The sequence below is a fragment of the Panulirus ornatus genome, chromosome 19 (assembly GCF_036320965.1).
Source record: "Panulirus ornatus isolate Po-2019 chromosome 19, ASM3632096v1, whole genome shotgun sequence".
Lineage (NCBI taxonomy): Eukaryota > Metazoa > Arthropoda > Malacostraca > Decapoda > Palinuridae > Panulirus > Panulirus ornatus.
Window position 1 is genome coordinate 13988499 of NC_092242.1, and position 24815 is coordinate 14013313.

At 44.8% G+C, this 24815-nt stretch overlaps 1 protein-coding gene across 2 annotated transcripts in view; it reads right to left on the reverse strand.

Moving 5' to 3' along the window:
* Window positions 1-24815, reverse strand: part of LOC139755400 (furin-like protease 2) — a 551049-nt gene that overhangs the window by 516641 nt on the left and 9593 nt on the right. The window lies entirely within an intron of this gene.

Here is a 24815-nt window from a genome sequence, read left to right on the forward strand (position 1 = left end):
TAAGGCCGCTGGGAATGGCTACCAGCAGTGCAGTAAGGTTTTCGCCCGGACCAGAAACCTGCTCCGTAAGAACACACACGGGTTTGACCACCAAGACGGAGGTCAGTGCCGAGCGCAATCCAAAGGGAAAGACTTAAATTTTGAGTTAAATTTACCGACCGTTAATTTCAGGGTGTGCCCCAGGCACCTGTTCATATTAGCACACGCTTCCCGAGAGCCCTTTACATGAATGTTTCTGCTACTTATATACAACTTCTTGAGTGTGTGTGTGTGTGTGTGTGTGTGTGTGTGTGTGTGTGTTGTAACTTTAGCCTGCAGTACAAGCGTTCGCTCTCAGTCTATCCACACTGGAGCTGTTCCTTCAAATATGAAGCCTCAAACTCTGCCACTGCTGATACACCCCTGTAAACCTAGATCCTTCGTCTCTCACAAACGCATTCATTAATCCCCACCTGCGCCACAGATAAAACGCTACTGACACATCTTTTTTTTCTCTTTTTTTTTCCATCCAGTACAAACGTTTTCGTCTGCAAAAAGACACGCCGCCACGAACGGAACTATCCATTCTTCTATACAGACGCAGAGCTCATGTGTCATGGCCTCCAACTATGCCAGCGTGAAAATTACTCTCCACGTCATTCTTTTCAATCACTCCCACTGAACTCCCTCCTCCTCCTCCTCCTCCTCCTCCTCCTCCTCCTCCCGCTGGGCGTCTTCGCTTCCGCTCCTTTCACATCTGCCGGACCCTTTCTCCCTTTTCGGCAATGCTTTCACAAACTAAGTACCGCAACCTCCTCCTCCTTTTGGAACACTCAATCTGTGTAAGTGTTTCCAAGTCATTACCTTTTTTTTTCTTTTCTTTAACAAGGACATAATTACACACACTCATGACTTGATTATACCACCATCAAGTTTCTATAAACCAGTTTCATGAACGTCCACGGTGAGCAGATCTTCGAAAGTGGTAGACAGAACAACCAGACTGCTATAACCAGTTATTAAACAAAAACTTCGGACCAAAAAAAAAAAAAGCAAAATGTACGAGTGTACTTTTATAGTACGAGTTTATGTATGAGATACGCTGGTGAAGGTAATCAGCTAAGTGATGAGATTTACGGATGCAGCCACAACACACACACACACACACACACACACACACACACGTTTGAAATGTTGTATGACAGCAGAGAAAGTTTAAGAGACGACACCCACCCCCAACCACCACTACCACCAATCGATCAATCATCGTAGATGTAGAGTATCACACAGGTAATCATTAGTAAGTGATCAACCAAAAGTAATTGTGTCCAAAATAAGGTACGCGCTTGTGAGGGGGGGGGGGGATTGGGGGAGGGAGAATGACCGAGAAAAAGAAAAAGAAAGGAAAAGATTCGGTAAATGAATTGGTCCAATAAGTGCATACGTGTGGAGAGAGAGAGAGAGAGAGAGAGAGAGAGAGAGAGAGAGAGAGAGAGAGAGAGAGAGAGAGAGAGAGAGAGAGAGAGTGTACCTGCCCGGTGTACAACACGCCCACCACAGGGCTGTCACTCAAGTCATCCCAAGCTGACATACGCAGCTGGCTGACCGGTCAACACACGAAACACCTGTCACCCGAGACCCCAGCTCCCCTCCTCCTCGTAGCTCTACGTCTCCGATTAGCTGCTGCTGCTGTTATTGTTGCTGTAGGTCTCAACAGCTAAGAACACACACACACACACACACACACACACACACACACACACACACACACACTTGCCCCCCCATGGAACAGACTGGGGCGGGAAACACGGAAGTTTACCTGGCGTCTTTTTTTTTTGTGTACATTTCCCCTCCCTCCCCAGCCGAGGGAGTGTTGACCGTACCTCAAGACGGCCTCTCACAACAGCCGACCGACTCACCACCCGGGTACCTATTTACCGTTGGTCTGTAACGGGGACAACGGGGAGTGTCGGGAAACTCGTCCATTTGTCTCACCCTGCCCCAGGATTCGAACCCGGGACCTTCCGGTCGCGAGCAGACTGAGCTGACCACAGCGCCACAATTTATAAGACCCCAGAGGATGAATTACATGGGAGGCAGACCGCAGGGCACGGTGTCCACCACATTAAATTTGCCGTCACAAATCAATCAAGCGTACATGATGCTAACCCACATTCAGTCATATTTTTTTTCATATTGTTTCGCTTCATGCTCTCCCTGTTCATCGCTGCCTACTGTTGCCCTCGTGTACGTCAAAGTTCTTTTCGTTCTTCTAATTATCATTACGACAATTATCATTATGAATGATTCTGCTTTTCAACATAATCATTGTAAATTATCATGATAATAATAACGAAACTACTACTACAATATACTACTACTAATAGAAATAATAATATTAATAATAACAATAATTATAATAATCTTATTATCATTATTATCATTACCATAATTATTGAAACAAGAGGCACCCACGTTGCCTCGCCCCGAGTTAAACACGTCACTAAAAAATTAATTATGCAAATGAGCTCATAAATTCACAGAGATTTTCATTTCATGATACTTGTCTCTGCCTGAAACACATGTTCTAAATCTGAAATTCCCATCGCTCACCAACCAACCCATGAGTTGAAGCCCCCTCAAGTAAAAATGAGTTCCGTAATCAACATGCAAATTTATGCAGGCACGTGCCGAAAAATCTGATCAGTTGGTGACCTGGCCAGATAACACACCCAGGGGATAAGTAGGAGTCTGCTATCATGGTCTGTCCCCAGGGTTCAACGGCGATAACGAAGACGTATCCACACACACACACACACACACACACACACACATACAGATAGGGGCGACGACCAACTGCCCCACATACACTATGTGTAGCAGTGAAGCCTTATCATCATCATCACTAATATAACCATTATCAATATCACTTCATTCTTATCATTATCATTATTATCATTATTATTATTATTATTATTATCATCATTATTATTATTATTATTATTATTATTATTATTATTATTATTATCATTATCATTATTATTATTATTATTATTATCATTATTATTATTATTATCATTATTATTATTATTATTATTATTATCATTATTATTATTATTGTTATTATTATCATTATCATTATCATCATTATTTCATTTCTACGTTAAAGGCAGCAGTTACAGGCAAATGTCCTCACCGAAACCAGACCATATGAGACGTGATAATGGGGGCCAAGCGAGACCAGGTAGCAGCGGCTGGAAAATTCACGCGTGTGTGTGTGTGTGTGTGTGTCTGTGTGTGTGTGTGTTTTAGAGTCAGTGAAAGATCTTTCCTTCTCAAAGGGGTTGGGGGTGTTCAGGTCTTAGCCGTTATGAAAGACACGAGAGGGTGAAGAGTTCCAAAGCTTAGCGGTGTACGGAAAGAAATAGACGTCTCAACACCCCCACCACCATTGGGTGGCCAACGACCACAGGGTAATCATGTGAGAGAGAGAGAGAGGCTCGCAGAGGCGTGAGTGATCCTGCCAACGGAACATGCACACACGCAGCCATTTTTCCGGATGCAAGAACTGCAATAACATCTATAGATGAGGGAAAAGGAAGATCACCTAACAATGCAACGAAAGACACGTACGTTCAAGTTTTGAGATAACGCAGAGACGTAACAGGTCGGGTCTGTTTTGGGATTGGGCTAAGTAAAGAAAAAGGAAAAAAGAAAAAATACAGAGCAACAACTTACATATGCGAGGGCAGTCGCTCTAAGTGAGAGGAACCAACACTTCGCATCATAACCATCCGTCGGAGAACATTTTCAAATGACGAGGAAGAATTTTTTTGAGGATACAGTAGTCACTGATGCACTTGCTGTTATTATAAGAGTTTATTACGATAATTACTACCATTACCATCATCATTACTCCACACACACACACACACACACAAGGCAAGTATTAGGATGATTACTACCATGATCATCATCATCATCATCACCATTCTCATAACCACCTCGCATACCAACATCACAATCATCATCACTAAACACACCATCATTCCACACAGCTTCACGTTACAAGGCAAATCACTCTCCTGCTTACAGCCCCGTGCCTGTAAAAAATACCTTAGGCATATCATAACACTCTCAAGAGCTCTCCCTCTTCCTTCCTTCAGCCTCAGAAAAAAAAGGAGCACAGATAAGATGGCCGGCTTCAGCTCCGGCTGAGGAGATTATCAGATTACTGCCACTGAAGTAGCCGATTTACCTTCGGGGAAACACCGTTCACTTGCGGGAAATGGGGCCAAACCTATAGAAGGAGGGCGCTACACCGGTGCAAGGACGGGGGGGGAAGGAGGACGGCCCCATTCATAACACTTTGGGGTAATCCCCAGAAGGACGGGCTGCTGGGGACCAGGGGTGCGGGAATGGCTCACCCGAGGAAGGCCCTCTGGATAAATCCCCCTCCATCCCCTGCTCAGGATCGCCGCCACTAAACCGCCCCCACCCCAGCACTGACGCACTGTGTGTGTGTGTTCTCTCCTCCCTCCAAAACCCCCGATGCCACACCGCCGTCACTCGAATGACCATTATCCTGTAAATCTATGCAAAAGAGGCGAAAATTTATGCACATACAAAATGAGGAAATGACAGTTGTCAAAAACACACACATATAGACTCACATGGGTAACGGGACAGAGTTATTATCCTTTAACGAACTGGTTGGTTGGTTGGACTGGCTATCGACTGTCACGAGTCATTTGGGCCATTCACGTTAAGCTACGCACAAAAAAAAAAAAAAAAAAGGTTTACAACGCCCTCACGTGTTCAGGGCAATTCTAAGATCACATACCCTCTCACTGTTCCTGCGGTCCACCGTTGGCTGGAGACTATTTACATTACTCACAGAGGGAATGACACGCCTGCTGAACAGATTTCAAGGTCTGGCGGAATATTTCTTTTTTCCTTTATGTTCATTCACAAATATTTCTGGAAACGTGACCAGAACAATAACCGTGGAACAGGCGGAGGCCAACAGCATCACATCTCGGCGGGCGGCGAGGAATGCTTGGGGGGAAATTAATGAGACGGAGGGATGTTGATCTCAACCCGGCCAACAGGGGAGGTGGCGGTTGAGCCACGCCAACTGAGCGAGTACTCCACATCATTTACGGGGAGAGGAGGCAACAACAGGACAACCCCCTTGAGGAACGCCACTGTCGATGAGAGGGAGAGGTTGCTCCATCAACAACCACTGCATCGGACCGACTAGAAAGGAAGCTATATGCATTAGGGAAAGAGAGAGAAGCAGAAAAATCCAAAAGGAACAAAGCCTAGACAGCAAACACTTCTGCCACAATGTGTCAAAAGTTTTCAAAACTGTCGAGGACAAAAGATTCACCGAAATACCCAAGAGAAGAGGACGCCAGGAGAGTCTTATTGGAGACGAGGTTCACAGTAGACATGACACCGCGAGAGCTGTATTGGTGGTCACGAAGAGAATGCCATTTTTTCCCTCCTTTCTTTCGAGAGGGAGTTAAGGAGTTTCAAGGACTCTGGCACGGCCTGAGCCAAAGCATGCTTGCAAGAAAGAGGAAAAGTTTGGATTTTAAAGCGAGAGCAAACAGGTCAGCAAGCATCGGAGCTAACTCAGAGGCACACACCCTCAGAAACTGAGGTGGTAAGCCATTTGGGGCACACGCCTTGTCAACTCGGAGGACCCTGCACGATCAAACTACAGGATAGGGCATAGGTTCAGTGGGAGGAGATGAGGGGTGGTAAGGAGAGACGGGGAATCACCCACAGTAGTAGAATGACCAGAAGAACAAAGCACCGAAAAGAGCGGGTTTACCAGCGATGCATAGACTGGTCAGGTCGAAAGAGAAGAGAGGTTCCATTAATCATAAACGATATTGGAAACGCCTCTGGTTAAGGACCAGAAAGATTTATCTGTGGATATTAAATCAACATTTTCTTTTTTAGAGGTGCACCTGGCTACGAAAGACAGCTGTGCAGTGATTATGATGAGAAATAAAGGGGTACTGGCATTCGTGGGAGAGGTAAGAGTTTCTTGACCCCAAGAGGTCCCGTCCCTGATGCGGCAGGCATCGTAGTAGGAGAGATCAAACACCACGATTGGGGAGGGAAGCAGGGCGCCATCCCATCCAAGATGACCTCCGCTTCATGGACAGCACAGCTGGAGGCATCCCGGCCGGCAGAGGAGCACCAACCCCAAGGAAAGCGAAGTGAAGAAGCTGTGCAAGGGTGACCAGCGAGCGCTCCCGTGGATGCCATGGTTGGCATGCCTAACTGGGAGTAACAGAGATCTGAATGGGGTCAAGGTACCCTAAAGGATCAGAAATTGTGGATGTAAAGTGCGAGGATATTCTGAGGTTTGAAAAAAAAAAAATATATATATATATATATATATATATATATATATATATATATATATATATATATATATATATATATATATATATGCCGAGTGTTGGAGGAGTGGTCGTGATGGTTGGAAACTCGGGTTGGGCGTTTCATTATTTGTTCCATATCGCCGTGGGGGAAAAAAAAAGGGGGGGGGGAGGGGCGGCTCGACACCAACACCAGCCAGGATTATGTGGAGTGCAACCTAACCAATCCTTCAGGTGTACATTGCAATCCAATGCACAGAGGATTTCAGTATGCGAATGGATATGATGGGAGCATTGTACCGTGACACACACACACATACACCAACACACACACACACACACACACACACATATACAGAGAGAGAGAGAGAGAGAGAGAGAGAGAGAGAGAGAGAGAGAGAGAGAGAGAGAGAGAGAGAGGAGTGATGCGCGCGCGCGCGTCGGGATCCGATGCTCCCATTCAATAAAAGTAAATAAAAACAAATTGCGAATTACCTACCCGATCCTAACGTTACCCAGCACGTCACATGCGCACAGGTCCCACGGTAAACAATCTATCAAGTCTAAATAAATATAACGCCAATGATTCTCCCCTCCCAAGTTTACCCAGCAGCCTCTACCCCTCTTGCCCCCTCCAGGCCTGGTCACGATGCACAGGTTCCTCACTCACGTATCTGGCCACAATCCCCTGAGTCCTACAGCCCCTTACCTGGCCACACTGCACTGTACGCGTCCTACAGCCTCTTTATCTGGCCACGCTGCAAGAGTCCTACAGCCCCCTATCTGGCAACATTGGACGACTCTGACAACCCCTCATCCGGCCACAGTGTACGACTCCTACAACCCCTCATCTGGCCACAGTGTACGACTCCTATCACCCCTCATCTGACCATACTGCATGACTCCTACAAACCCTCATCTGGCTACATTGCATGACTCCTACAAACCCTCATCTGGCCACATTGCATGACTCCTACATCCCCTCATCTGGCCACAGTGTATGACTCCTACAAACCCTCATCTGGCCACATTGCATGACTCCTACAAACCCTCATCTGGCCACATTGCATGACTCCTACAACCAACCCTCATCTGGCCGTGCACACTGCACAAGTCATCCAGCCCTCCCTCCAGCAACCCTTCACACCCAGCGCCGTCAACCTCACCCTCAACCTTTAACATTTACATGAATCTCTTTACTTTAAGCCTTGAAAATACATTAACTAATTTACATACTGTGCACTAACGATTATATTTACATACAAATTACAAGCGCAGGCAAAACGAAAAACACAACTTTTAAGTTTTAAGCCATCTCGATGACGCAGACAGTGAACGCACTTCATTGAAAGAGGCGAGGATGTAATAACCAGACGCCATAACATGATATTAAGAAACTTGTCTGAAAAAAGAAAATACATATAAATAAAGCAGTAATCGTATGAGAGCAGTGGATGAATGCATGATACCAAGATGCTGTGTGAAAAGTAATACGAATATATGATGTGCGACGATCGTTATGAGAGCCAGTGAGGAGTTTTTGTCAAGAGGGTAATGCGTGTGTGCCAAGCAGGGAGAGAGGAGAAGGGAGAGTGGTTCCACATGAGGGTGGGGTTTGCTTAAGGTATGCGTGATGCCGTCATGGCTGGAGAGGTGAGGGAGGTGAATGAGAGGGTCTTGAAAAGAGGGACGGGGTTTGCAGTCTTGGGGATGAGAGGGCCTGGGAGGCGAGTCACTTACTGTTTGCTGATGACACGGTGTTGGTGCTGCGCACAGATGAATAAGAAATCGAGAAAGTTGGTTTCCGAGTTTGGAAAGAGGGTATGAAAGGACAAAGTTGAAAGCAAACGCGAATAAACGCAAGGCTATTCAGTTTGGCAGTGGAAAGAGACAGATTAGCTGGGGGTGTGAGTCTGAATTGTCAGAACCTTGGGGGAAGTGGATTGTTTTAGATACAATCGACTGGACTTGACTGCGAGTAGAGCCATGGGAGCTGAAGTAAGCTATAGGGTGAGTGAGGGATTAAGGTCTTGAGCGGCGCCACCGAGGAATATGAGGAAAGAGAGGTCACTCCCTCTGAGGGTAAAGATGGGTATGTCTGATGGTACTGTAGTTCCAATGGTGTCGTGTGGATGTAAGGCGTGGCCCTTAGTGTAAGAAAGTACGGAACAGGATAAATGTGTCGCAAATAAAAATGTTCTAAGACAATAAGTGGTGTGAGGAGGGTTCAACGATTAAGACAGGGAAAGAGAAAGGTGAAGTAGTAAGAACAGCATGTATGAGAGAGCCAAAGGAGGTGTGCTGAAATGGTTTGGACATATGGATAGGATGACTAAAAGGGTATACATGACCGAGACAGGTGGATTAAGGAAAACGAGGAGTAACAGATGAGGAGGTAGAAGGTTGGAGGCCTGAATAAGCAGGAGAATGTGAGGCGTGCATGAGTGAGAGAGAACTGGAAAAATGTGGTATACAGGAGGATACACACTGCTAATGGATTGAACGAGAGCTTATGATGCAGTCAAGACCACAGAAAGGTCTGAGGGGCCTGGTTGTGGACTGAGGGATCTGGTTTCCGCGCATTATACATGACAGCAGCTAGAGAGTGGATGGAAGTGAACGAGTCCATTCTTCGTCTGTTACTGATGCTACCTCGCTATTCGGGAAAAGCCGAAGTGTAAAAATACTGTTTTATATATATATATATATATATATATATATATATATATATATATATATATATATATATATATATATATATATTCCCTGGGGATAGGGGAGAAAGAATACTTCCCACGTATTCCCTGCGTGTCGTAGAAGGCGACTAAAAGGGAAGGGAGCGGGGGGCTGGAAATCCTCCCCTCTCGTTTTTTTTTTAATTTTCCAAAAGAAGGAAAAGAGAAGAGGGCCAGGTGAGGATATTCCCTGAAAGGCCCAGTCCTCTGTTCTTAACGCTACCTCGCTATCGCGGGAAATAGCGAATAGTATGGAAAAAAAAAAAAAAAAAAAATATATATATATATATATATATATATATATATATATATATATATATAAAGTGTAACTGAACACCGCCTGCTTGAGGTGTTCACTGCAAATGAAAAGTCATCTTTGGCGAGGCTGTATCATCGTCGTTTGGCGAAAGAGCCTGGTCAGAAAACTTCCCACTCCACGATAGTCCATCCAGAGTCTCTGCTACTGTGTGTAGCGCGCAGCCCTAAAGCAGAAGCAGGATAAGGGGGTCGGGAGAGGGGGTGCGGGGGGCTGTGTCATAAGGACCTACTTCGTGAAAGGGGGAACCCTGGGGCTGAGTAATAATAATAACAATAATGTTAATAATATGACAGTGCAACCAGTGACCGGTCGTGGGCGAGGCTGGGCAAGAACGGCTCCAGCACAGGGCAGCCAGCATAGGCAGCACCGCTGCCACCACCACCACCATTGTTGTTGGTTGGTTAGCGGCTTTCCCCATCCACAGGCGGGGAAAGGACAGACAGAGGCGCCTGCCCACACTTCAACGCCTCACTTCCTAACCCCGCTACCGGACACTTGGAGGGAGTCGTCTTTCCAACGACCTCTAGTACCGGATGTACCGATTTTAACATCCGTGGATATATGGAGGTCGTAGTTACACCACTACCATTACTGGAGTTAAGAGAGGTCGTGTGTGCACTCGATCAATGACAGTCGTTACTTACACAGCCACTATTTATAGAAAAAAAAGAGGTGGACGTCCTTGTAATAATACCACTGTATGATAAACAGTGGTCATAGTCACCATACCATCAACTCTGGGTAGACGGTGGTCAAGCTCACACTATCTAATCTGGATTACTGTTGGTCGTATATCCAATACAAAGACTGTGGAATATACAGTGGTCGCAACTCCTCTGATGCTATCAGCAGTGGATAAGTGGTCATCCTATTACCACTACCGTTCCCGGTAGCACGACTCGGGTTTGTGCATCCACTGCTATCACCAAACAGACGACTACCATGCAGCAATTATCATTACCTCTAGTGGATAAATCACTTGCACACTTCCCACCGTTGATGGTCACATAAATGGTCGTGCGGCCTTTACTGCCACTAGTGAATACATAAGACCTCATAACCATACAACTACCACCACTTAAATGATGGGTCGTACCTTCATTCCCTCCCTCCAATGACCTGCATGGTGGGTGGTTGCACTCCCAGGAAGAGCAGTAACTTCATTCACGGCCGTCAACGCTTGATCAACGGTGGTGGTCGTCGTAACAATGCTGGTGGGCGTACATTGGTGGTGGTCGTTCTACATCATCCAGTGAAAGCGCTGCTACTGCACACATGACGACCGCAAGACTGGATGAGAGTGGGGTCGTACCTCCATCACTATCACAGCTGATCACGTGAGAGGGGTCGTCCGTCGGCCGCCCATTCCCCCACCCCCAATACAACCTCCACTCAACCCCAACCCACCCCCACCTTCACTGATGATCGGTACATCCTCCCACGCAATAATGCAGCTCCACTTCCCACCCGGATGACACACCGTCAGGTAAGGTCTGCTGCATTCTTTGTCGACCTGAGAGCGCTGAGAACCTCGCATATAATAAAACGTCAGCCACCTCTTGCACCGAGACCTACTGACAAATAACAGTGATGTGCAACAGGAGGTGGGGTGGAGGTGAGGAAGGAGTATTTTCGACGCGCGGTCACGGAAGGAACGAAGAAATCTAGCCACACATCCACGACGAGACGGAAGCTGATCATGAAACGAGAGAGAGAGAGAGAGAGAGAGAGAGAGAGAGAGAGAGAGAGAGAGAGAGAGAGAGATGCACGCGTTCAGGTATATAGGAACGATGGCGCCGGGCCAACTCATCTCTGGAGAATGTAACAAAGGAATTGCTGAGCCTGACATGAGAGGCTGGATCAATCAATATTGAGAACTTGTGAAACGAGAGAAAGCAAGACCGGTGTTGACACTATCCAATGCGCTGCTTCTTGTTCTCTTCCGGCCGGGAGTCCCGTGACGCGCTGATGTATCAGCGCTGCCCACACGTGCACCATGTCTTACAACCGCCCTCAGCAAATACACCGTAAAAGACGTGGATTGCCGTAGGGTAAACATCTAGTCTAAAATCCACGCCCGTCAGAAACTGTACATCACGAGAGACATGGGGGACTATGAACCGAGTAACTGCTGGAACACAATACGAAGGTTCTCCCACGCTGGAATGACAAGACTGGGGTAAAATGTGGGATGAGGAATTCCTACGAAAAATTCATAGAGGAACGAAAACGAAATGTTTGGGGAAACTGACTTAAAACGTTTGGGGAGGAAAGTGGAGGGCACTTCTGTTCACACAACTACTGATAGAAGTGTATGGAAATTCATGGCAAGATGGTTATCTTCAAGAAGGAACTTTGAATTCTATATTCACCAAGGTGTAGCAGAGCAGCCACAATGTGCAATCTATTTAAATAGGACCTGCAACAACAAACTGCCCTGGTAGACCAGGCCCCTCACCAGGAGAGCTTCGGCCGCACATGAGGCCTATGGTACTTACTTCCCTACTCCCATAACCCCTTCGAAGGGGCACCCGCAGCACCCAGGAAGCTGGCTGCGTCCACCGGACGGAGCCACACGACTCGAGAGTGTAATACTGGTCGTCTGATTCGATTGTGTAAGAGTCTGTAAAGCGCTAGAACCAAAATGGCTATCCAGCGCTTTTTGGCGTGACACAAAAATATCTAAAACACTCTAAACTATTTACACAGATTTGTATATTTTATGTGTGCATGTCTGTGGGAGGCGAGGGCACGACAACTGTAGAGTACACAGGAATGTTTGGTGACGTCAGGTATGAATGTTGCAAAGCGTTGGTGACGTCAGAGAGCCGGGTATACCTAAGGAACATGAGTGGTACCAACCACTTAGTCTGTATCCTAACTCATACACTGCTTCACAGCTCTCAGTGCTTAACCGACCGCCCTACCGTTACTATCCTTCCCCTGCCGTTACTATTCTTTCCCCTGCCGTTACTATCTTTCCCCTGCCGTTACTATCTTTCCCCTGCCGTTACTATCTTCCCCTGCCGTTACTATCCTTCCCCTGCCGTTACTATCCTTCCCCTGAAGTTCCCCCTAGTGTCCAGAATTCCAGGCGATCCAACGGTATACAAGAACCCGTCCTCCTCCAACACGGTAAGCGAGTGTAAGCAAGAGTAGATAACGCAGCCCAAGAGCATATACATGTTCCCCCGTCCGGCTCTACATAATGCATTGAAATATCATTAAACTACAGTAATATAATAATATATCCTGAATTACTTGACTATAATATATACAAATTCATATGAATGCATTAATAACCTGATTTACATAATTCAATTATCCAGATTTATGAGACTACAATTACAGGTATCCACATATGAATATGATATAGCGTATCCTCATTATCATTAACTTAAGTCGCTTTAAAACAATACGCGCGCCCGCGCACACACACAAACACACACACTTATGATAATGCAAACCTACATTACGATCATTATCATTAGTATAATCACCACATCAGGGCCTTTTATGAAGCTCCTCCCGCTTCAAGGCTGCGCTACAATCAGTAGCAGGGATAAAATTTGGACTCCTACCGCGTTTAAGGAATAAATTTTCCTAACCAGCCACTCCTTAAAAAAATAATGGTTATTTTTAGTAACCCCGGAGTATGATTTTTTTTCCTGCAATGGTGTATGACTGTTTCCTGTTATGCACGTAAAGATGGCGGTGATGTACTTGGCCTTCGAGGACACACTTATGATGACGAATACCCGACTTACGTGTCTTCTCGTCATTCTTCCTTGATTCATTGTACTGTAATTCCTATTCGGGCCTTTGTAATCCTTACAAATATTTAATTACTGATTTCTTACGTTCTAGAGCGCAATTGCTTCTGAGGTGTATTTTCACTGTATATCAACTATTTCGTTCCTGTATCTCCCCTGATGATGTTGAATACTACACGCAAGTGCACTTGGGAACTTATCGTGTTTCATTTAGAGAGAGAGAGAGAGAGAGAGAGAGAGAGAGAGAGAGAGAGAGAGAGAGAGAGAGAGAGAGAGAGATCCAAGCTGTTAGCCTAAGCCACGTACCCAATTCATCGATCACCCCAACAGAAAGGATGAACAGCTAGGTTGACTGCGAAATGACTGTCGCGAGCGACAAGGATTCGAACGCATACGTGATTGAAGCATGGGGGAATATGGTCCGTGTTTCGGCACGTCCACAATTTTCTGTTTCTGCACCTGTGTTTCTGTAATGCGTATGAGTGCGTCCCGACTTAGCATAGTGACCAATTAGCTTCGGAGAATTAAACACGGTAGGGGTTCACGTCCAAAGAATCATTACCGTGCAGTGTGAGAAACCTGACCACTCTGGTAAGGAGAATGAAACAAAATGAAAATAATATAGTGCGACCATGCAAGGTTTCGAACCCACAATCTTCCGATTACCCAGTACTATACAGGACCACATATATATTTTTCTTATAGGTTCCTACTTGCTGTGAGGGTGCCGTTGAGTGATGGATATTGGAAGCATCTGTACAGGCAGAAATTCGGTCAAAAATTGTGAATTTCACGAAACAAATCATGCAGTGACGGGACTCGAACCCGGAATCAACTAAGTCGGCCTGCGTTAACCGTTGCGCCACAGGGGCAAAAGGGCTCTCTGTAAAATAACAAAAGGATATTTCCACTATCTTTTTTTTTCTTCTTCTAATTTACTATAACGTCAGTGACTTGTAATCCACTGGCCTTGGTTCGATCCCCCGACGAGGCCAGACTGAACATGAGCAGTGACGTGGCGGTTGTAATGCTTGCCTCTGCTTTGTTCGTCGTGTCACTCACGCTCTTTGGCCGACTCCACGAAATAACCCCTTTTTGTGTACGTTCCTTGAGAACTGACACCGAAATAACACATCTACACTATTTCTTATTCAAGTACGTAATGACGCTGTGAGACATATGCGTCCTAAAAAAAAAAAAAAAATAAATAAATTGCCGACGAATTCGGCTTCCTCAATATACACCTCCCCGGGAGTGAGGTTGACTATATATCAATAACGGTCTGCGTCTCTGTGAACCTATTTCAGTGGAGGGGAAAATGCGAAGCTGCTGTAGTGGAGAGGAGCACAGTCGACACAAAGTGATGCAAGCTAGGTTCAGGGTCAGCCGCAGGAAAGCCTTTTACCTTGGCGAAATGGATGTTTCTAGAAAGAGGATGCGGTGAAGAGAGGGATGCGGTGAAGAGTAGGATGCAGTGAAGATAGGAGTGCAGTGAAGACAGGGTTGTAGTAAAGATAAGGGAGCTGGTAACGTTAATATAATGATAATGATTATGGAATTTCACTAGGCTATGGTAGAACTACAGTCTAGTTTCCTCACTAGGCTAAGGTAGAACTACAGTCTAGTTTCCTCACTAGGCTAAGGTAGAACTACACTCTAGTTTCCTCACTAGGCTAAGGTAGAACTACAGTCTAGTTTCCTCACTAGGCTAAGGTAGAACTACACTCTAGTTTCCTCACTAGGCTAAGGTAGAACTACACTCTAGTTTCCTCACTAGGCTAAGGTAGAACTACAGTCTAGTTTCCTCACTAGGCTAAGGTAGAACTAGTCTAGTTTCCTCACTAGGCTAAGGTAGAACTAGTTTAGTTTCCTCACTAGGCTAAGGTAGAACTACCGTCTAGTTTCCTCACTAGGCTAAGGTAGAACTACCGTCTAGTTTCCTCACTAGGCTAAGGTATAACCACAGTTTAGTTTCCTCACTAGGCTAAGGTATAACCACAGTTTAGTTTCCTCACTAGGCTAACGTAGAACTACAGTTTAGTTTCCTCACTAGCCGAAGGTAGAACTACAGTTTAGTTTCCTCACTAGGCTAAGGTAGAACTACAGTCTAGTTTCCTCACTAGGCTCAGGTAGAACTACACTCTAGTTTCCTCACTAGGCTAAGGTAGAACTACAGTTTAGTTTCCTCACGAGGCTAAGGTAGAACTACAATCTAGTTTCCTCACTAGGCTAAGGTACAACTACTATCTAGTTTCCTCACGAGGCTAAGGTAGAACTACAATCTAGTTTCCTCACTAGGCTAAGGTAGAACTACAGTTTAGTTTCCTTTCTATGTTAAGGTAGAACTACCGTCTAGTTTCCTCACTAGGCTAAGGTACAACTACAATCTAGTTTCCTCACTAGGCTAAGGTAGAACTACAGTTTAGTTTCCTCACTAGGCTAAGGTAGAACTACAATCTAGTTTCCTCACTAGGCTAAGGTTGAACTACAGTCTAGTTTCCTCAATAGGCTAAGGTAGAACTGCAGTCTAGTTTCCTCACTAGGCTAAGGTAGAACTACAATCTAGTTTCCTCACTAGGCTAACGTAGAACTACAATCTAGTTTCCTCACTAAGCTAAGGTAGAACTACAGTCTAGTTTCCTCACTAAGCTAAGGTAGAACTAGTTTAATTTACGCTGTAACATTACCCTCCCACCTGCTCTAACCGTATCCTTAATGAGGTATTGTCTTGTAGTGAGAGACATAACACAGTTTTCTCCAGGGTTATCATTCTAAGTCTTTATCGTTGTTTCCCCAGTCTCCTGACGTGTTAAATTGTGAGTAAGGATTTATGGAGTTCGTACGCAAACTATTCTTTATCCTTACAAGAAATATCACTCCTTTTTCTTGTCGATGGTATTTCTGTGGTCTAGGAGCGGAGCAAATTTAACATCAGCATCACCGAATTCAAATGAATGGATTCCTCATCATTTTACTCGATTTTTTTCTTCTTCTTCTTGAGGAGACGGCACGGGGCACAACAGGACATTTGGATATAACCAATTTTATACTCCATGGGGAGGCATGATCGATCCAAATGCATCCCAATTTCAAACACTTGTGCTTCTACATTTTCTTTTCCAGTTGTTGAAACTGGTTAACGGTTGTCAACATATATGAAAGAAGAGCTCCACCAACTGCTTAAGTCTATATCTGTGAGTGGCAACACTAAAGAGATTAGTATAATGAATGCCGAATACGTTTTACTTCTTTATCTTTTATGTGTGCAATTACCAAGTTATAATGTTAAGGGGAAGGAGTTTAAAACCCGTGGGCCACCCCCCCATTTCTGGGCCATTTTCTTCCGCAATACAACCTCTTAAAACCATGAGTGCTGTCGACAGTAACCACAGCCTCTGTCATTTGACTCCCTTCATCCACCACTCAAACTGTAAAATTCTTTACATCTTTTGTAACAGGTTTTCTCGCTTAATTCCATGGTATATCCCCTGGTTGCTTTATACCTCCATCTCTCGAGAACCTGTTCACAGTCTACGTTATCAATCCGTTTTAAAAACTTAATAGGCTGTGATCAGGCCACCCCCCTCACTCTTCTATCTTCCAAGGGCGATGAATTTATAGCTCTTTCCCCTTCCCCGTAACTCAGCTCCCTGAATGTGTATGTGCGTGATTACTAATCGTGTGTCACGGGGAGACCGTCTCAATCTCAGAGTGTGTGAGGGTATGTCAAGTACAAATAAGATTTCCCTCGGTAGAATAATTCTGAGCAACCTCATTCCGGCTGAACGCCTCCCACAAGCCACATCACCATTATCTTTCAAAATCCTCGCTTGGTGAAAATACCCAACCAAAAATTTTAGTATTCATACTTATATATACACAGTCTTTCCCAGGATGAAACGCTATTTTCACAGTCATTACCCCCGGCATCCCTGTTATACAAGACCACGTATACCGCAAAGTTTTGGTTAGGTATAAGACAATCAAGAGATTAAAGTAGTCAGCTAATGCGTATACATCAGTACGGGGCGAAACGGTTCGACTCAAACTCGCCAATGTTCATGGTTCGAGAAATACCAACTGGTGACAAATGGTCAAGGATTGGTGGCTGGCTAGCGGACCTAAGAGTGTGTGTGTGTGTGTGGGTGCGTGTGGGTGCGTGCGTTACAGTGTTAATGCAAGCCCTGCACGACATACCTCCACGTGGAGCTGCTGCTGCTACACGGAGGTGTATTACTGCGCCACCACCATGAACACGAACCCACTTCCTCAGGACTTCCCTCCTCACCTCAGAACCACCGTCGACAAGTATGACGCGGTCATCCGAGGGAGGCAAGGGAATAACGAATCCACCAACACCTTACACTCCTCGGGGGGGAAGGCTGTTGACAGCAGGTCGGTCACTCGAGTCTGATATATGTAAAAGGTTCCACTGAGGAGCATAATAAGAGGGCAGTTACCTAAAGTCATGAGAGATGGGGGCAACGTGGCGGCTGTGCCTTGAGACAGAGGGTGGAGTGTGCGTGGCGGTACCACAAGGCATCCACTGTGCCGGGGACCGCGGGGGCACACACACACACACACACACACACACACACACACACACACACACACACACACACTGACGCCTCACAGGCTCTCCCATCATCACCACCACCACAGGACACCACTACGAGTCATCCATCACGCCCACCCCCCACCATCTAACCACCTAACACCCCTCCCCCCACCTTCCCTAACTCCACCACCGCCTTAATCCAAGCTCCACTGCAACCCCAAGGTCCACCATAATCATTATCTACCCCCCCCCCCTCAAGACACCACCCCTCGCCACCCACACGCACCACCCCCAGGTCCTCCACCATCACCTACCCCAAGTACCCACCGCCAATACACACCTCCCATTCCAGGTCCACCATCCAGCCTTCATTTTCTTGTTAAGTTATATATATATATATATATATATATATATATATATATATATATATATATATATAAATCCCTGGGGATAGGGGAGAAAGAATACTTCCCACGTATTCCCTGCGTGTCGTAGAAGGCGACTAAAAGGGGGAGGGAGCGGGTGGCTGGAAATCCTCCCCTCTCTCTTTTTTTAATTTTCCAAAAGAAGGAACAGAGAAGGGGGCCAGGTGAGGATATTCCCTTAAAGGCCCAGTCCTTTGTTCTTAACGCTACCTCGCTGACGCGGGAAATGGCGAAAAGTATGAAAGAATAAGGAAAAAAAAAAAAAAAAAAAAAAATATATATATATATATATATACACATATATATACCTTCTCATTTCCCCGTCCCCTGAACATAATGATTAAGCTTCAAGCTTGCAGTTCTCTCAAGCAGCGTTAAGTAACCGTCATGAAGTCCAATCCCCATGACCTGAGGCTGGCGTGTTCTGAGGCTTCTGTTAACCTTTCACCCTGGGGGAGGTCACCGATATAGAACCAGCCATGTTAACACAACTGCTGGCTCAATAACCAACAGAGATAACCCCTACACCACGACGGGACGATATTTAGGTACAATGGTATGGCTCTTGACCTTAAAGGTCACGCCATCACACGAAAGGGTCGTATCCATGTGGTTCACGGGGTTGAACATATCACGCGCTGTGAGCTTCGTAACTCCCTTCTTTCTCTCTAGCTTAGGCGGCATTATAGTTACCCGTGGGATAACTGACCTGTCCCATCCCGAACCACCCTCACTCACCCCCCAACCCAGACCTCCATGTCCCAGCTGCTCTACACCCACCACCAAGTGACACTGAGCCTGCAGGACAAGAATAGCAGGACTACCACCACCCCAGACAGCTACCCAGCACGTGAGTGTGTGGCAGAGGCCAGGAGAACAGTACAGGCTATAAACACACTTAAAGGCAGACACACATGGGTGATTATGTGGCTAAGTCACAAGAGGTGATGCGAGTTGAGGTGCCCCATTTGTATTCATTACACTGAAACATTACAGGCATATTATAGGATAGGTCAATACCCATAAATACACGGACAAGAGGGGTAATCATGGAAAGAGGGTCTCCTTGGGACAGCCGTGTTTCAGTGGTGGGGGTGGAGTTCACAATGAGTCACCTTTACCGAGAAGGAAAAACAAAAAGAAAAAAAAATCGGTTACAAAACGATAAGGAGCTGTAGCAAGGCTGTGCAAGACTCAGGTTGCTGGGTTACTGAAGCATGTTTGGTTGCATGAGGCCCGCTGTTCCACTGTGGGACGTGTGGGTGGAGATCTGGGTTAGGGCGCAGCCACAATCATCCCCCATGACCCAACCTCCCTCGGTCACCCCAGCCTCCCTCCCACGTCACGCGTAACTACGCTGACACTGCTTTTTTTTTTTTTTTACATATATATTTCATTATCATTCTGTTCATTAATATTTTTTTCCAAGTCACAACGGTTTAGGTGTGAGACGACATATAACACGAACGATGTGAAGAAAGTCTCACTGGCAAGGGCACAGCTCTGAAAAATGCCCTTAATGAATAAGGTCATCTGAGGAGGTATTCAAGACTCAGTCCCCCAGAAAATGTCCTAAACTGCACGTTTCTCAACGCAGGACAGAGCGATGTAGCACGTCGCCGTAATACAAATTTACTCTCGAGATAATACACAGTAATAAATGACATGGATTACAAAATCCACAGACACATACACACACACACACACACACACACACACACACAAGCGTATAAAGAGCATACCAAGTGAAGCAAGTAAGAGGAAGATCTTTTTCAACTTCCAAAGAAGCAAATCCCACTGTTGAGTGGTAAGCCGCAAAGCAGCCCGAGATAGTACAGTGAGGGGATCAGCTCCACGGGGAAATGTAGAACAGTGCTTGCACTCTTGCTCTAAGTGCAAAAATGGAGGGGTTGGCCCGTCTACAGAGACAAGGGCCCGTGCCAGGCGAAAGCACGAAGAATCTTTAACAACCTCTCTCTCTCTCTCTCTCTCTCTCTCTCTCTCTCTCTCTCTCTGGAGATACGGATAATTAAACCAATTAAAACCACGCATCATCATCCTCTGCTAACGATATGAACGAGCAAGAAACCTCTCATCCATCTAACACAACAACAACAAAAAAAAGGACATCACACAACTAAACAAGTTCAACAGTCAGTATGAAGACCACATTCATGGCACACAACATGAACTAAGAGACATCAACACGAAACAAGTTCTCTGGGTCAGCATGAAATCCTCTTCTATCGAACAGACCGAGACCCTACGAACAGACACCATATCTAACACGCTTTATGGTCAACCTCAAAGAAAGCTTATCTGTACACTACGTGCAAAACAAACAAAACGAACATATCAAACACGTTGTATCGTCACTTAAGATTATACTGCTTATAATGGAAATAATTTCAAACTCCTTCGCTACGGAGGACACTGTAACAATAATAATAATACGAAAAGAACTTACTGTCACACACCAACAAATCTCACCCCTCCAGGGAGGAGGAAGGGCGTATGAACACGTCTGTGTCACGTAAGTTGACACCAGCAAACATGAGAGAACGATAACAAAAGATAACGCGAAGTCGGACGATGCACGTCTCCGTGAATGATGATCATCCTGCTGCAGGCACTTTGTATTATCTCGTACAGAAAACACTGGCGCGCACTAACACAACCTTCTTTTTTTCTTTTTAAGCCGATCATATCGCTGTTAACGGAGAGATGCAGAGAATCCACGGCGTGCAAGGACTCGGAAAAAGAAAAAAATAATGGAAACGACAACAGAAAAAAAATTAAAAAGGCTGCTAATCCTTAATCTGTGTACATAATACAATCGGCAAACGCAACAGCGTAGCTCACGTTACGATGAACGCCCGGAGCAATACCAAAATACAGTGATACACACATACGATCGAAGACGTTGCGTGGCCCTCAATGGACCCCCGAGGCTACATGAAGAATCATTACCATCATAAACAGAAAAGTTGGAACGGCTGGATGAATCAACCAAGAAAGCCTCTAATGTGTTCCCAGGGTGTGTGTTGCCCATCCCAATGGTGGCCGCTGTAATAAACGAACGTCAGGCTTCACAGCTAGAAATTTTAATTATACGACGAAGTTACGACACTCGATCTTTATTACGCCCTGGTAGGACCTCCTCTGGGATATGTTCCTCAATTCTGGTTATAAAAATAGCGAAACTCCAAGAAAACCCCTTGAACTAATACAAAGAAGAGCGAGAAAACTTTTTCAAATGCTCATAATGTGTAAAGCCTTACGAAATAAGACTGTCTTTAAAAAAACGCTCCGAGAAATAATAAAAGCTCTCTAAGTACTAAAATAATTTCGACTGAGCAAGACAACGTATTCATTCACACCAAATTAAAACTGAACAACCAGAAATAACGGTATGATATTAAATGGAACGAGATGAAATAAGAACATGATTTTTTTTCTAAGCTGTAGACTTTTAGAACAATGAAACGAACTACAGTCAGATATTTACAATGGGAATACTATGAATGATTTAAGTCATGGCTTGTAAAGGACGTTACAGATATCAATTATCAATAAATACTCACGATGCAGACGAGGGAAAACATCTAAATCTCTTATCAACAAAAAAAATTCAACCTTTTCCCTTTTCGTTCCATACCTGAGCCTCCTTCCTGTAACATCCAGCTTCTAAATTATACTAGGTTATGATTCTTACGGCAGCGTACCTCCTACATGCTACATGAGGCTCCCCCAGCCGTTTTCCTGCCAATTGTATTGCCGGAAATAGTGAAATGTGTGAAGGAGCCTTCTACTTTAATACTGTCTCTATCTCTGGTAGATAAGGGACTCGGGACACTGTCCTACCGCAGATAACCTCCTCATAGACCATAAAGTCTCCTGCTTAACTGTCCCTCCCCTGTTCTACATTCCTGTGTAGGTAACAGCCTCGCACTGCTCAGATGACTTCCAAAACAAGCAGCTGAAATAAAAACGAATCCTAGAAACCGAAGAGTGACTGACATTTACGGAGATCTGCTCTCAAATCCCAAAGGTTAAAAGTGAAATTGTACGAGTCGAATAAAAAAAAAAGGTAGGAAATCTTTTTCCATTTCAGTTCTTCAATGACCTCTCTTTTCCCCCCTGTAATGATTTTCAGTGTTGCACTTCATGCATTTCTTGCTACAGTAGAGGATATGTGATTCCACCTCTATGTATTACGTACAAACACGCATCCTGACATATAACTATGACGTAACGGTAATTCAGCAAAAAAAAACCTGAACGTAAGCCTGATGGTTCATTACGGAGCTTTCCAACGTGACTTTAATTATTTTTTCTTTTTTTTCCTTTCAATGACGGTGCATTTACTCATACTGCCTGGAGTTTTCACATACATCCAACAGGTTATATCGTGAGTAAGATGAGTGGAAATTTATGCAATTCTCTTAACCCCACCACTATTGAGTCAATTATGACGAGTTATCGTCGGAATAGCAGTTTGCAACATGACGAGTCATAACGATTACAAATTTAACGTGAACAATCTTGTACACCCTACCAAGATATGCATATTTGAGTGCATGATGTCATAAAAGACCACTACAATTCTTGCTACTTTGTTAAGCCGTGAACAAACTATGTGAATACATGTAGAATTTGAATATCTACCAAATGAATTTCGTAAAGTACGTTCGCGGATGTGAACTGCCTCATATATGCCTCTGAAGTAAGACAACCGGACACCACAGAAAACTTGTTCCTACCAAGTTTACACAACAGTAACTCTATTCACTCCCTGCTACTTGGGTACAGGAGCGAACAATCCTGGGACCAGCTAAACAAGCCAAGAAGATGCACTTGGTGAGCTCCACATCCATAAATCCTTAGCCAATGACAGATGCCGAGGTTACAAGACGTCGAATCCACTTCGTTGCCTCATTAAGATTTCTGAAGCAAGAGACGACGAACATGGGCTCGGCAACTACCTCAACTTCAGCAGGTAATCGTAAACAAAGATAAAAGCCCCTTACATCAGCGCCTGTTCGTCCCTCCAGCACTGGTTCCACAGCCCTATTATCGTATTCTATAACCCATACCAGAGTGGCGCACTTCAAGACAGAAGCTTCTTGACGTCCAGGATTACCATTTCATTCATCTGTCTGCACAACTCATTCGCCAAATGTCGGACCATCTTAATCGTCAGCAGAGATTCATCGGGTGGGTAACATCATATGAGTTTATGAGTGATACCCGACACGGCATTACCGATGAAAAGTGAAAATATTTAGACACTGGATTAACCATGACAAATAAAGGAAACTAACATTAACAGTAAGACTGGTAAGCAATTATCGTTTAGCCATCGGTGGCCGTTGTTATATCAAGCAGACAATAACTTTTGGTGATCACAATACGCTCAGCCATCTACAGGCAGCTACTAAAATGTCAGGAAGTCAACGAGTGTTTCAGTGCGTAAAAAAGTTTTGGAAACAAGCTAATACCTGAGTGGGCCTTTTAAGAATGAGTCACACACACACACACACACACACACACACACACACACACACACACATATATATATATATATATATATATATATATATATATATATATATCAAGTATTTTGTCGTGAATATTTGGTTCTGAATGGATGTACAGTTCTTAAATTGACTTTCTGTTCAAGTCTAAAATTAAGCACGCGCCTGTGCCTTGAATAATTAATTCAACCACAGCTTGTGCAACACTGGTAATAGGAGTTATCAATAACTAACAAGGCCAGCGTGTTTCATCGGGCAAACAGAGAGAGAGAGAGAGAGAGAGAGAGAGAGAGAGAGAGAGAGAGAGAGAGAGAGAGAGATTCAACTGTAACAAGTGTGACGTGTATAACATAGCTAACTGCCTCTTCAGACGTGGATCATCCAACTAATACGAATGTACTTACACAGACGTGCTCAGGAAGGTAACAACATTACCAGACAAAAATTTACCCCCACCGAGAACAAGGCAACAAAGAGCATCATCACCCATGTCGGTTACTAGTGACATTTAAACCTCGCGTCAAACCCGCTTGAACGCGTCCGCAGCCAACTTCAAAGTTGAAACGGTTGCATGCTTTTAAGATACATGAAGCTTGTGTGAATACGGTATTGATCCGACGAATTAGACACACTTAATTTGATCAATTAACCTTCCCTAAAAGAGTGAAATCGGATAATCCCACGCAATAGTCTCGCCAGCTGTTTGGCGAGCCAACTCTGATCCCTGTGAATCAAAGACTAGATTTAGCTACAATTAATTTCCCCAGCACGACAGCATACGATCCTTGGGTATGATGTTCTGGCCTTTAAAGGTCTGGTCAAAGATCACATCATCATACCTACTACTTCAGGGTTGCGCCATCGTGCAAGAGCTTCAGGGTCAAAACGTCGTGCCTAGAAGGTTAACGAAGCGTCCTGAAGTTTCAAGCCCAGATACCTAAAATTCACGACATTATGGCTGGTCAGATATCGTACAATGAAGGTAAACCTGCCACGCTTGCTCCTGAACATCTGGACGAGTTTCCAAATTCCACATTTACCGTTAACTTTAGCGCCTGCGCACTGGTGACGCAGCCTAGCCTTAACTT